The 14,421-nt window shown below is 39.0% G+C and overlaps 1 protein-coding gene and 1 pseudogene across 1 annotated transcript in view; both read left to right on the top strand.

The window, feature by feature from the left end:
- Aven (apoptosis and caspase activation inhibitor) overlaps positions 1-14,421 on the top strand; it is a 178,866-nt gene that overhangs the window by 115,441 nt on the left and 49,004 nt on the right.
- LOC103740522 overlaps positions 11,192-14,421 on the top strand; it is an 11,691-nt pseudogene continuing 8,461 nt past the window's right edge.

Genomic DNA, 14,421 nt, shown 5'->3' on the forward strand with positions numbered 1-14,421 from the left:
TGGTCTTTTGAGACAGCGTCTCCCTGTAGCCCCAGCTGTCCTGGAACTCACTATGTAGACCAAGCTGGCCTTACTCAGTTTCATATAGCTCCACCTGCCTCTGCCTCCCAAGTGCTGGAATTAAAGGCATGCACCACCATGCCCAGTTATAATAAAATTATTTAAAAAATTATATTTGTGAAAAAATGTTTTTGAGGCCTGAAATCATAGTTACCTAGCAGTCATCTCTCAGAATTTCTGAAATGATAGCATTACTTTCATTCTGAGTTCATATTTAACATGATAATCTTATTTGGGGTTCACTGTGACTCCAGTAGCATTTTACACGTAGTAAGAACATAACTATTTATAATAAAATTATTTAAAAAATTATATTTGTGAAAAAATGTTTTTGAGGCCTGAAATCATAGTTACCTAGCAGTCATCTCTCAGAATTTCTGAAATGATAGCATTACTTTCATTCTGAGTTCATATTTAACATGATAATCTTATTTGGGGTTCACTGTGACTCCAGTAGCATTTTACACGTAGTAAGAACATAACTATCAACTGTTGTAACTTCAAGCCTTTAAGAATTATAGATTATGATTTCTGTATTACATTCATGTTCTCTTATAGAATGTCTCTGAATACCTGGGGCCTGGTTTCTACTTGGCTTAAACTGGACTTGTAATTAGTATTTAGTTAGTAAAACTGTCTTGAAAGATCACTGAAGTAGTTTTTTCTGTTGCACAAAGTAATGAATTTCATATAGTTTCATATATCTATAACATACTTTGACCATGTTGTGCCTCTTTCCCCCAATTGACCCTCATTGTCACAGACTCACAGAGCAATGCTTCTGATCTTGGATGTCTAGATTTCAAGATGCTGTGTGAATCAGGTTATTTATCCCCCTGCTGAAATCTTCTCAGTCTGGGCCCTCAGTTCTCCATTTACTACCAAGAGATTAGGAAATTGCAGACAAAGAGCGGATCAGAGAAGGGGTAGAAGATGATTTATAAAATGTTTGGGAGCTATTTCTTGATTTTTTTTTTTCTCTGTAGTTTTGGTTACTTTCCATGTCATGTTAGAGCAAATTCCTAGTCTGTTCTTCCAGACACTGATGCATTTATAGAACTCCTTTGGTATGCCTCAAGTAGGAGACTAATTTGTAGTACTTGTGAAGAAAGGACTTGATTTTTTCTTTTTGGCAGAAGTTATGCCACTTATAACCGAGCATACTTGTATTTCATCAATCTGGTGTCATAAACTTTTTTGTTAATTTTCCTTATTTGATACCTTATGCTCCTATTTGTTCTGAATTAATTTCCCTTCTTGGATATGTGAGAATTAAGATGATCTGCTTCACTGTGTATTTAAGGACATTGCGTTTCCCACTTATCACCTGCTGCTAATCTTGAGCAGTAAAATTAAATTGACATTTATTAAACGATGTTTTGATCTATCTTTGAAAAGGGTAGTAAAGAGTAATTAGTCACAGTAATGACTTTTTTTTCATTTTGTGTGCAAATTTAGGTTGCTTGCTGAAACAGATTCTAATTTTATAATGGTGGCAGAGAATTCCAACTCTACTTTCATGGTTTATTTAAGCAGTTAAAAATCTAGTGGATCCTTGGATCATCTGTGGATTTAGCAGCTTCAAAATCCTATTTTTTTATTTTTATTTTTTGCTTGGGAGCACGAGGCTGGTATCAACACTGGTCCTAGCATCTTTTTGTTTTGCATTTGCCAGATGTTAGCCCCAGTCTGGTCAGTTGAAAGTGTAGACACGGCTTAAAACTCTGTGCAACATAAAGTTAGGACGTTGACAGTATGATTTCAGACTTCCCGAATGCCTGGGATTAACATTTCTGTACCTTAGTGACTGATAGTCGACATAAAGATTGGGAAGAAGGGAATGTATATGGAAAGTTGGTATCAAAGAGCAGCCCTCAGGTGCTAAAGGGACATAACAAGCAAAACACATGCACTTCATGTGCTAACCCTAAGTTGTTATTCTATGTCAGGAACTCCATGGTCCTAAAACTCAGTTACTAAGTTGGGCATGGTGTTCTGCCCCTATGATCCCAGTATTTGAGAGGTGAAGCAGGAGGATTGCAAGTTCTAGGCCAGTCGGGGTTACATGTCAGGAATCTGTCAAACTGTCCTCCAGTGAGTGAGTGAGTGAGTGAATGAATGAATGAATGAATGAATGAATGAATGAATCTCCACCATGAGCAAGTTTTGAGATGTAGGAAACAATGGATTAAACTACTGTGGCACTTTGTAAGAATTTTTTATGCTGTTTTGTGTGGCTGCCACTTTGAGTTTCTTGAAGTCACTGTTAAGCTGGTTCTACCTACTTGGAGGTGCTTTTCTCTAGAGTAGGAATATCTTAGGTTGCATCCCACAGAGGTTGCTACCACCTAATACTGTGTCAGGGAAAGAGAGGAAGGAGTTCTGCTCCAGTGATTGTTATGTTCATCGTAGTTTCTAGGCAGGTAACCTCTGAAGACCTGGCCAGACCTGTTTTAGGCTCAGGACTACTTCTGGCCTCTCCAGGAAAGTTTCTCTTTGTTGGTTCTTATGTAGTATCTCTGCAAAGGAAGACCAAGCTCTCTGTGTGTCACTTTCAGAGTTCTCATAGCAGTGAAGTCAGGTGGCATAATTTTCACATCCTGACTGTCCATGGAGACAAAGTCCTTTACTTTCCTCCCTATTTAGTTGGTTCTTAGAGAGCACTATTCGTATTGACACTTCCCCATCATTTAGCCTTAGCCTCTTGTATTATTTATTAACTTTGAGAAGGCACACTTTAGAAGATCTGCTGTCTACTGGACCCGCCTTCTCTACCTCTACCTACCTTAGATTAATTTCTCTATTTCACTTTGCTGATTCTTCTTTCTGTTGTTGAATTTAAGAACACCTTTCAATTTTCTTTCACAATATGAATGCTGGATTTCAGAGCTTTCATGTTTTCTTGCTCAAAAACAATATTTGTATCAGTAACATTCAGTAACTGGTTTGTTCATGCCTTTGGTGTAGGGGCTTATTTAGAACTGTGTGCACTATTCTTTAATAGTAGTACTTTGCTACATTATTGAAGATAGACTTTCAAAAAGGTGGAGAAGAGAGCTGAATTGATGATTGGAAAAGCTTTGCATGGATTAGTATCTTCATCTATTTCAGACCTGGTTTTTTTCTCCGCAGCACACCTACTTCATCATCAGGCATGGTAAGGATACACAGTAATCTATCTGCCTGGTACCTTTGTGTCCTTAGGCACCGGGGTGGGGATGGGGTTCTTGCCGTGTCCCCAAGTCAAGCTTCCTTTATCCATATCCTTGAAAGTCCCAGGATAGCACCCCCAGGATTTGAAAGTAAATGTGAATGAAATTGTATTGGAAAGACTGCTCTTTACAGATTTCAATTAAAGTATATTACTTTTACAGACTACTAAAACATAAGAGCACATGAACATATTAAAGTCTCACCTTGGAAGGAGCTATGCGAGTGAGGGACCCTGAAGCTTGTTTCATTAGCTTTGTGTAAATTGCCACACCTTAGATTTTTCCTTTTGGTTGAAAGCAATTCCAAGTGTCTTAGTGTCTTTTAGGTATAGTTGACACTGGAGAATTCATTGAAACAAATAACTATCATTACTGATAATAATGGAAGACATTTAGTTAGCACTTTCCACATGTCGGGCACTGCTAGGAACAGTTAAGACACAATTTCATTTAATCCTTAAGACAACTCTAGGCATTAGGTAGCATTATTTTCATGTTATGGAGCAGAAATCTGGGACATAGAGACCCTGGCCTGTAAGTTGTAGAGCTGCAGCTAAGGCTCAGCTCCACAGTCTTCATCTCTGACCCCGCTCCAGCACTCTCATTTCCTGACAGCCACCAATTCTGACTCGATACAGGTAGTTGGGGAATGACCCTCCAGAATACTTAATATAAATGTCTTTTGCATTTCCTGTCTTAGGAAAGCTGCGAAAATGAAAAAAAATAAAAAAGAGAGAAGGTAAAATAGGAAAAAAAAGATACTTAGGATTCCCAAGAAAATCCAAGTACAGATTCGTTAGCCAGCAAGAGGACCAGATACCCACTAAATTGGACTGTGTTTTCTACATTCTGAGAAATACTTCTTTTCTTATTTTAGTGCTTTTAATCCGTGTGCTTTACTGGTATATACAGGTGAGGCATAGTGCCTCTCCCTACCTGGAAAGCTGTGTCTAAACTGCTAATACAGATGGAAATGGTGTCTTGGAAAAACATGACATAAAGGTTTGTTATAAGAACATCATCTAATCCTTCATTTACTGAGTAAAAATAATTAAGAGAAATGATTAAATAATACAGAGACAGTTTGCTAAAACACAAGGAATGCTTTCGTAATGATATTTGAGCAGTACTCTGAAAGGAGAGATGGAATTTCTGTCTTTAAGGCATATAAAATATAGTTAAAGCTTTCTGTCTCAAGCAAATTTGCAACTGACTTCTAGCCATGATTTGAAATTCTTCCCCTCAATACAAAAATAGACTTAGCATGTAATTAACCTTACTGTGGCACTTTGGTAGATAAAAATTTCTTAAATTATGCATCTCATTCACTGCAGTTTTATATTTGATATTATTCAATGCTCTCCCATGCTTATGGGCAGGGATTACTTCTAAATGTCTTATGCCGTTAACAGTCATTGATCTTCATGCTCACAGTAAAAACAGTGCCTTACAGTTTTCAGAACTAGTATTGCCATAGTACTGCTGCCACAGTGAGCAGAACACAAGCAAGTCAAGGAGAGTGAGCGACCTCATTTCCCCCCTCAATTTTTTAGATTTATTTATTTTTATTTTATGTGTATGAGTGTTATGCCTGCATGTATATAAGTGCACCCATTTTGTGCAGTACCCATGGATGACAGAAGAGGGCGTCGGATCCCCTAGAACTGGAGTTACATATGGTTGTTAGCTGCCATGTGGGTTCTGGGATTCGAACCTGGGTCTTTTGCAAGAACAGCTAGTGCTCCTAACTTCTGAGCCATCTCTCCAGCCCCCCTTGCCATTTTTTTCACCAGTGTCTTTACCAAAGTCTTTAACAAACAGTTCATTCTTTGATTCCCAGTCTTATCTTGATCCTGTTGGAATCAGATGAGCAGTTGTGGTTTTCTTTTAGAGAAGGAGCTTGAAAGGGAAATTTGAGGATATTTCTCTCTACCTACTTGTAGCACCAGTCCCTAGGATTTTGTAAGGATGATGTTCAGTTGGGATATGGGGAACTTTTTCTGATAATTGTTGTGGAGTGTCCTGACAAGGAAGGTAGAGGATGAGAAGGAAGTACTTAGTTTACAAAGAGTGGGTTTCCATTGTAATTTTGGTCTGAATAATTATTTTTAAAGCAAAAATTTCATAATGCAAATATATTTGAAAATTGGACAAAATGAGATTGGAAATAACTACAGTAATGCAATTTATGTTGTAATCATTGTTTATAATCCCCTGAAGGCTAGCTCTCATAGCTTTGGAAAGCATTGCACAAGCTACTAAGGGAGAACATCAATTGCTGGTCCCACTCCAGCTTTAAGGTCTAAAAACCACAACAATGATCAGCATAGCAAACTATATTGGGGCAGTAGTGGCACTTTTAGGAAATCAACAGCTACCTGATTGCACTTAAAAGCCACTCAGTGAGAGGAATCTCATGTGTGGTACTGTAAACATAGCCAAATACCCATGGCTGGAGAGGTCGTAGATCTTAGAGGAGATCCCAAGGCTGTCACATCCCTAGACAAATGTAATTTCTTATGTGCAAAATATGGATCTTAAATACACAGATAAGTGTCCCAGTCACCACTCATCAAAGAAGCTTCTTTTGCAGTAGATGGAGATTCTTACAGAGTTCCACAACTGGTCACACACACAGATGGTGAACTGCCCAACCCTAAGTGACACATCTAACAATGCAACCTATACACCTAAGGTTTATGGAACATAGTGGAACCAGGGGTATAGAGAACACTAATGTATCCCTCAGTTCTCATCAGTGGAACATAGTGGAACCAGGGGTATAGAGAACACTAATGTATCCCTCAGTTCTCATCAGTGAAGCTCCCTCATGCAACAGAGGGCCATGAACACAAAAGGACACAAATGACTAAAGCAGAGAAAATAAATCTGCAGAGTGTGGGTTCTTGGACAGGACTCCTATATTAAACTCTACCCACCCAGGGCTCAGGGACCATTGTAGAAGAGGGTTGGAAAGTCTGGAAGAGCCAGGGAGGAGGTGCATGGAAATAGAGTCCTACAGGTTCCTGGGACCTTGCTTATATAAACTTACAGCAATGGTGACAACATCACAAGACCCATGCAAACTCAAGCAGACAAAAACCCAGCATAGAACTGCAGAAATGGGTATTGCAAGACCCAGTCTTAGCCAATCTATTGGCAGATGACTACTGCTGGGTGAGGAAGAGCTGATCTTCTTAAAGGGAGGGGCTCTAGATAGACTGATTAGACTTCAGTGGATAAACTTGTACCAAGAGATGTCTGGGGACACTAACTTGACTCAATAGACCTTAACACAAATGACAGAATGCTTAAATTCCAGTGGTGGGGGCTATGGAAGAGTGTCAGTGGGGAAGAGGATTTAAAGATGATTAAGATGGTCCATATGAAATACACAAAAATTCAGTTAAAAATTTACAAAAAAATACGAGTTACATATTCTGTTAAATTCAGAGCATTTTCTCCACTATTTATTGTCTATCTCCTTCAAATAATGCTAGTAATAATTGGTGTGTGATAATATGAAATATCCTAGAAGGAAAGCAGTGATATGTTCTGAATGCCTGGGTCAAAAAACTTAAATACTTGAAAATGCTTTAAAATTTTCTATGAACATTTCTATAAACAGTCTAAGACACTCATAGTGAAACATTTTAAAATGACATAATTTGAGCCATGGTTTAATATAAGTGGGCATATATAGACAGCTTTACATGAATTTTGAGTAGTTCTCAAGAAATCCACCGAACTGCTGACCGGGTCCAGGTAGTGCAGATGTGTAATATGTCCCTTACCGAGGGAAGATTTTCTAGTCAGTGCTGCACTAGAGAGTTACATTAAATCGCACAGCTTATTGACTACTTGTTGATCATGTACAGGCATCCAGGGTCTTGAAAATGACTTTGCTTCCTCTCTGTGTAGGTCTGGCTATCGAACTGCATTTCCTCGACCATCCTGAGCTCCCTTTCGACCTTTGTCACCATTTCATGATCACTTTAGGACTTTGTGCACCTTCATTCCTCATGCTCTCTCTTCCACTGCTCTTAGATTCCTTGTTTTGCATCTTCGCCCTCTCCGCTTGCCTTCTCCTTCAGCCTGAGCTGTTAATATTTATTTAGCACTGGTTTATTAACTCTATGGACATTGTGATTTCTTCTTTTTTAAAAAATATTTTTATTTTATGTATATGTGTATATTGCCTGTATGTGGATAAGTGCACCCATGGTCTGCAATGCCCGCGGAGGTCAGAAGAGGCTATCGGATCCCCTGGGACTGGAGCCATGGACAGTTGTTAGCTGCCATGTGGGTGCTGGGATTCAAACCTGGGTCTTCTGCAAGAACAGCCAGTGTTCTTAACCACTGAGCCATCTCTCCACAGCCCCGTGATTTCTTCTTTGATGAGCTCAACCAACACATACATCTGCAAAATGTACTATATACATTTACTTGTACATTCAGTAAGAATTGTCTGTAGTTTCCAGTAAAAGTAGATTGTCATTCTTTGCAAATTTCCTTTTTTGTTTTGTTTTGTTTTTTGAGACAGGGTCTCCCTGTAGCCTCAGTTGGCCTGAAAGTGGCTAAGTAGACCAGGCTGAGCCTCAGTCTCACAAAGTTCACAGAGATCCACCTGCCTTTGCTTCCCAGGACTAAAAGTGTGCATCACCACACCCAGCTTCAAATATCCTTAACCTGCACCTGTCCTCACTGTGACTCCTCAAACTTCTCCAACCTTTTCTTTCTCTCTTATTTAGGCTCCTCCTCTTCTCTAGCACGTCGGGTGGATTCCTGGCTCCTCAGTGTTGGACACTTGATTTCTCCAAGTTGATAACAATCCCTGTCTCTTCTTTGCGCATGTCTAGAGTCTATATTTATTTGTACTTGTTAATACTCAGCATATGCTATCATATATTACTGTGCAGCTTTTTATTTAAGAACAGTGAGATTTTTTTACCCCTTTCTCTGAGATCCCTATGTGCTTTAGGCATTCAGTAAATGGTAGATAGAAACGGAGATTCTCTACAACATGGTAGTCAAAATATATTGTGAAGACCAGATGTGGCCCACTGCCAGCCTTTGTAAACATAGCTTTATTAGAACACAGCCACACTCATTTGTTCACTTACTGCCACTCTTACTGTTCTGTAGGACTCTGAGTGTAGGAGGATAGGTAAGGAAAGAGGAGGGGTCTGTCTTCAACTACTGCAGTGAATCTTCTGATTGATTATTCTTCTCTGAGAATAATTAGATTTAAATCTGAGCCAGATTTAGAAACTATGGCTGCTAGAATAGAACTGGCTTCTTACTTAACTAGTCAGTTTGAATGTTTTTTTTCATATACTTGTCAATAGATAGATTAAAGTAGCTAAAAGTAAAATTACCATTCTCCCATTAGATCAATAAATACAAGTGAGAGACAGCTTCTGGTACTGATGTCTGTGGTATAAGAGGTGGCTTCATTATGTGGTTAATGGCAATATAAGTTGATAGAGACTTTAAGGGAAAGCCTTTTTTACAATGTATTTCTAGATAAAATATTATTAATTTTTTCCCAAGGTCTTTTTTTTTTTTTTGAGACACTGTTTCATAGCCTAGGCTGACCTTACATTCTCTTTGCAGCTGAGGATGACCTTGAACTCCTGATCCTCTTACCTCCACCTCACAAGTTCTGACATTACAGATATTCATCACCATACCCAGCTTATGCTTTATTTATGCTTTTGTGTGTAAATGTGCTTGTGTATGTTTTTTTGTGTGTATGAACCCACATATGTGCATGTGCATGTGGAGATGAGAGGTCAACATCAGGTATCTCCTTGCTTACCACCTTATTTATCCGTTTTATGTATTAATTTGTGTGTGGTATATGTATGTGTGTTTGTATGTTCATGTTCATGTGGGTATACCTGAATGTGTGTGCATGTGTGTGTGTGGAGTGCTCAGGGGTCAGTGTTAGGTTATGCCTTAGTTACTTTCTTGCTCCTATGATAATATATTCAGACAAAAGCAACTTAAAAGAGACAGGATTTATTCTAGCTTACAGTTTCAGGGGGATGCATTCCATCATGAAAGGTAAGATGTGGCAGCAGGTTGGGAAGGTATGGTGATAGGTACAGAAAACTGGCCACATTCCAACTGCACTCAGGAAGCAGAGCATGAACAGAAGTGTGGCCAGGCAATAAGCACTCAAGACCTGCTCCCGACGGCCCACTAACTCCAGGCTCCATCTCCTCAAGGTTTCACCACCTTCCCAGTTAGTGCTGCCAATAATTCAAACATGTGAGCAATGAGATACATGTCATATCAAACCATAGCAGGGGGTCTTCTCTATCACTTGCTGCCTATTTTTTGATACAAGAACTCACTGAGTGGCTAGACAGACTCTCCAAGGGATCCACCTGCCTCCACCTCCTTAGCACTAGGATTACAGATACATAGCACCATGCCCAGCTTTTTGTATATAGGCAGTGGGGATCCAAACTCAGGTCCTCATGTTTGCATAATAGGTACTTGACTGATTGAGCCATCTCAGGCTCTCTTACTGAACCTGGATCTTGCCAATTCAGCTACAGGGTTGGCCAGCAAGCCCCAGGGATCTTCTGTCTCCTTCTCCCAAGTTTTGGATTATAGGTACACACAGTCACACCTGGCTTTTTATGTGGATAGTGGGAGACTGAACTCAAGTCCTCATGCTTGCATGGCAAGCACTTTACCATCTCCCCAGCCCCTACTTTTTATTTTTAACAGACACATAATATTTGTGCATGTTTATGAGATATATAGCCTATCAATACATGTGTGCAATCTTAAAAATCCTATTTTTGAATAATTTGAAATCTAAATACCTGGAGGATTGGATAAAAACTAATTTATAGTAAAGTTAACTGCATTATCATTTATAATGGAAAATGGCAAACTATCTAAAATTTCACCTATACTTAAATGGTTAAATTGATATAGCTATACCAAAAAATATTTAAAAACTGTTAAGTTTGAAGCCCTTGGGGGGCAGAGGCAGGTGGATCTCTGTGAGTTCAAGGCCTGCCTGGTCTACATAGTGAGTTCCAGAACAGCTGGGGCTACAGGGAGACCCTGTCTCAAACAAACAAACAAACAAACAAACAAACAAAAAACAAACCGTCAAGTTTGGTCTTAGAATGCATAGTAACATTTGTAATTAAATATTGATTTTTTAAATGGTTTATTCAGAACATATAATATGTGAAAGTATAACCAGAAATTATGGCTATGTGAAAATGAGATGGTATTCAAGATGGTTGAATAGTGGATAATTTTAGGTTTATATATACAGTTTTAAAAAATATCTGTTTTTAGAAAAAGTCTTTAAAAATGAATAGTAACCTGAGCTCTTGGTCACTGGGGTATCTATTAATCAATGTCAGTGGATTGTAGGCAGTGGCTCACTAACACTTAGTCTTGACTGGCACAAAATAGGTGCTCAATACAAGTTTTTTTTAGTTTAATCTCCAAGATATTGCACCTAATTACTTTGCTTCTTCTTGCTAACAGCCTAGCAGGAATAAAAATTATAATGTAACACCCGCCATGGTGGTACACGCCTTTAATCCCAGCACTCAGGAGGCAGAGGCAGAGGGATCTCTGTGAGATCCAAGCCAGCCTTGTTTACATAGTGAGTTCCAGATGGGCTGGGGCTATGGAGACTCTGTCTCACCCCTCTCCCCCCAAAAGATTATAATGTAGATAATGCCAATTAAGAGAAAAAACCTTAAAATTCAATGGGAAGAATTATGACCACAATAAGTAGTTGATTAATGTTTTATATTCAACATAGAAAGTTACTAATGGCAAACATAAGTTTTGCTATTGTAAACTGAAAGATGAGGAAATATGTTAGGAAATTAGTTGTCAAGCATTTAAACATCCTTTATATACTTGTCATTATGTTGAGATCCAAAGATGAGTCAGATGTGGCTCTTGCACTTGAGAGCAAGTGGTAAGATGCATACATATGAGACTTAAAAAAGCATGTGGTAAGCCCCATGACAGAATGCCCAGCCTATGCTAGGAAGTGGGGCATTAAATCAAGACTGGATGGGCAAAAGGAGTTCTTTCTGAAAAAAAATGATGAAGGTAGATGGTAGTTAATTTAAAAATATTTAGGGAATTTTTCTGGGACCATGAAACAAAGAACAAAATTCCCAAAACACACTTAGAATAGCCAAAGCAATCCTAGTGAAAAAGAGCAAAGCTAGAGGCATTATGCAGCCTTCAAAATATTCTACAAAGCCATAGCAATAAAAATGGTATTAGCATAAAATATACATAGGCACCAATGTGGACTCAATAGAGACCTAGAATAGTGTGTATTGTCAGCTGGTCATTGGCAAAGGTACTAAGAGCTTGCATTGGAAAAGAGGGCCTCTTAAATAAATTGTGCTGAGAAAACAGGATGGTATCCACATGCAGAAGTGTTTGTGTATGGAAATCATATTCCATGCCTTCAAATGCCTTTTGCTAGTGGCCTTCCTTTAGTAGCCTTATTCTGGGTCTTAATTACATGAAGTGTATGCCAAGTAGGGCCCAAAAGTCATCTGGTTTTAAAAATGTGAAAATGCTGTATATTAACAAGATTTTAAAAATAAAGTTGTATAAAATAAAATAAAATAAAAGAGTCATCTGGTATATTTCTATACAAATTTTGTTTTCTCTTTGGAGAAAAAAGTTGTAGATGAGACTCTGCCCATGTAAATTCTGGTTTAATTGCTTTGACATAGGACCTGACATTTCTCCTTTTTTATTTTCATGTTATTTTTATTGAACTTGTGTGTATTTCATACAGAGCATCTTAATCATCTTTATACCCCCTTCTCCACTGGCACCCTCTCATAGCCCCCTCATTGGATTTCATTCTGTCATTGATGTTAAAGCCTGTTGAGTCAAGTTAGTGTCCCCAAATGTCCCTCAGTGCAAGTTCATCCACTGAGATCTAGTCAGTCTCCCTAGAGTCCTTCCCTTTAAGAAGATCAGCTGTTCCTCACCCAGCAATAATCAGCTGCCAATAGTACTTTGGCTAAGATTGGAGCCTGCTGCCCATTTCCACAGTTCTATGCTTGGGTTTGCATGGGTCTTGTACATGTTAATACCACTGCTGTAGGTTCATATGAAGGTGGGACTGGAGAGATGGCTCTGGTTAAGAGTACCAGCTGCTCTTGCAGAGGACCTGAGTTCAGTTAACAGCACCCACATGGCAGCTAACAACTGTCCCTATCTCCAGTTCTAGGGAATCCAGTGCCCTCTAACCTCCGTGAGCATTGCAGGATATAGGTATACTTATACACATGCAGGCAAAAGCACTCAAACACATAAAAATAAGTGTTTGTTTTTAATGAGCACAGTAATTGTACACACTTGTGTGTTATGGTATTAACATTTCAAGATGTCAACATAATATGTAGTGGTAAGATCAAGGTAACTAGTATACCCATCACCGCAGACATCATTTCTATGTGTTGGAAACATTCAAGTCTTTTCTACTAGCTATTTTGAAATACTGTTGTGAACTATAGTTATTCCACTGTGCTACGGAACTCTACAAGTTATTCCTCCTATCTAGCTGACCTCTGCACCTATTACCATTCTCCCTCCATCTCTGCTCCTCCACACTCCTCCCCGGCTCTGCTCTGGGTATTTCTATTTTTAATAAGCGCCTCAGATGATTCTGAGCCACACCAAAGTTACATGGGTGCTTTTTGTGGAATATTAAGTGTGTCTAGTTAGAATTACTTTATAATATTTGCCTTTGCTATATAATACAGTATTGCTACCACTTAATAATTTTAGACATTTTTTTCTATGGATCTTCAAAGCAGAAAGCAAAAGGCAGGAGCATGGGACATGTCATATGTTGAATGAGGAATTCAGCAGCATTAACTTCCATTTTAAAAAAAGTGGATAAATTTTTTTCCACATTGAGGAAATTCTGTTTAGTTAAGACCACATGCTTTAGAGAAAAACATATAATTATGAAATAGTGCTGTAATATAAGACTTGGAAGATGTAACAAGTTTCATTAAATTTTATAGCATGCTCTTTTCCTTGACAAGTTATAGTAATGTCCAGCTTACATTGTCTAATTTATTTAATAGGCAAGATTTAGAAAGGGATTGTGACATTTATCAGCTTATAAAGTAGGAGCCAAATGAATTTAAATTTTTAAAAAATTGTGTGTGTGTGTGTGTGTGTGTGTGTGTGTGTTTGTGCAGGTGCCCATGTTTATAGCTAGTTATGCACATGTTTGTTTGTATGCATGCAGAGGCCAAAGGAAAATCTTGGGTTGTCATTCCACGGGTGCTGTTCACTTTTCTTATTTTGAAGGCAAGGCAGGGGCCTGGAACTCACCAAGTAGGTGAGGCAGGCTGACCAGTGACCTCCAGGGATCTCTATTTCTGCCTTCCCAGTACTGGGATTACAAGTGTTCTCTACTATGCCCAGATCTTTTGCATGGTGTGGTGGTTTGAATGAGAATGTCTCCCATAGGCCCTAAGTATTTGGATACTTGTCCCCAGTTGGTGGCACTGTTTTGGGAGGTCTTAGAGGGTGTGGCTCTGCTGGAGGAAGCATGTCACTGGGGGCAGGCTTAGAGAGTTCTTAAGCCTGGCTGGATCTCCAGTCACTTTCTTGTTTCCTGTGCTTGCTTGAAGATGTGAGCACCTAGCTTCTGCTACTCCTCTACCCACCTCTGCTGCCATGCCTCCCTGCCATGATGGACTCTTGACCCTTTGGAACTGTGAGCTCAAATAAACTCTTCCTTCTATAAATTGCTTTGGTCAGTGTTTCTGTCACAGCAATAGAAAAGTGACTAGTACACATGGGTTCTGGGTATTGAACGCAGGCCCTCATGCTTATAAGATAAGTACTTTACCCACTGAACTATTTCCCTAGCACTGATATGTATTGCTTTAGTGTTTCCTTCCTTATGCTTCCTTATTGGTTTAATTATAATGTATAAAAGTAACATGCTTTCAAAAGTCAAAACCATAGAAGACACACTGACAAAAGTGGCTGTGCCCTCTTGGTTGGTCCACTCTGCTTCCCTGCAGCCCTTAGTAACTTCTGCTTTCTGGCTTCTTACCTTTCTTATGTTTTTCTTGCGGGGGGGGGGGGGGGGGGG

This window comes from Nannospalax galili, unplaced genomic scaffold (assembly GCF_000622305.1).
Source record: "Nannospalax galili isolate Female #2095 unplaced genomic scaffold, S.galili_v1.0 scaffold999, whole genome shotgun sequence".
Lineage (NCBI taxonomy): Eukaryota > Metazoa > Chordata > Mammalia > Rodentia > Spalacidae > Nannospalax > Nannospalax galili.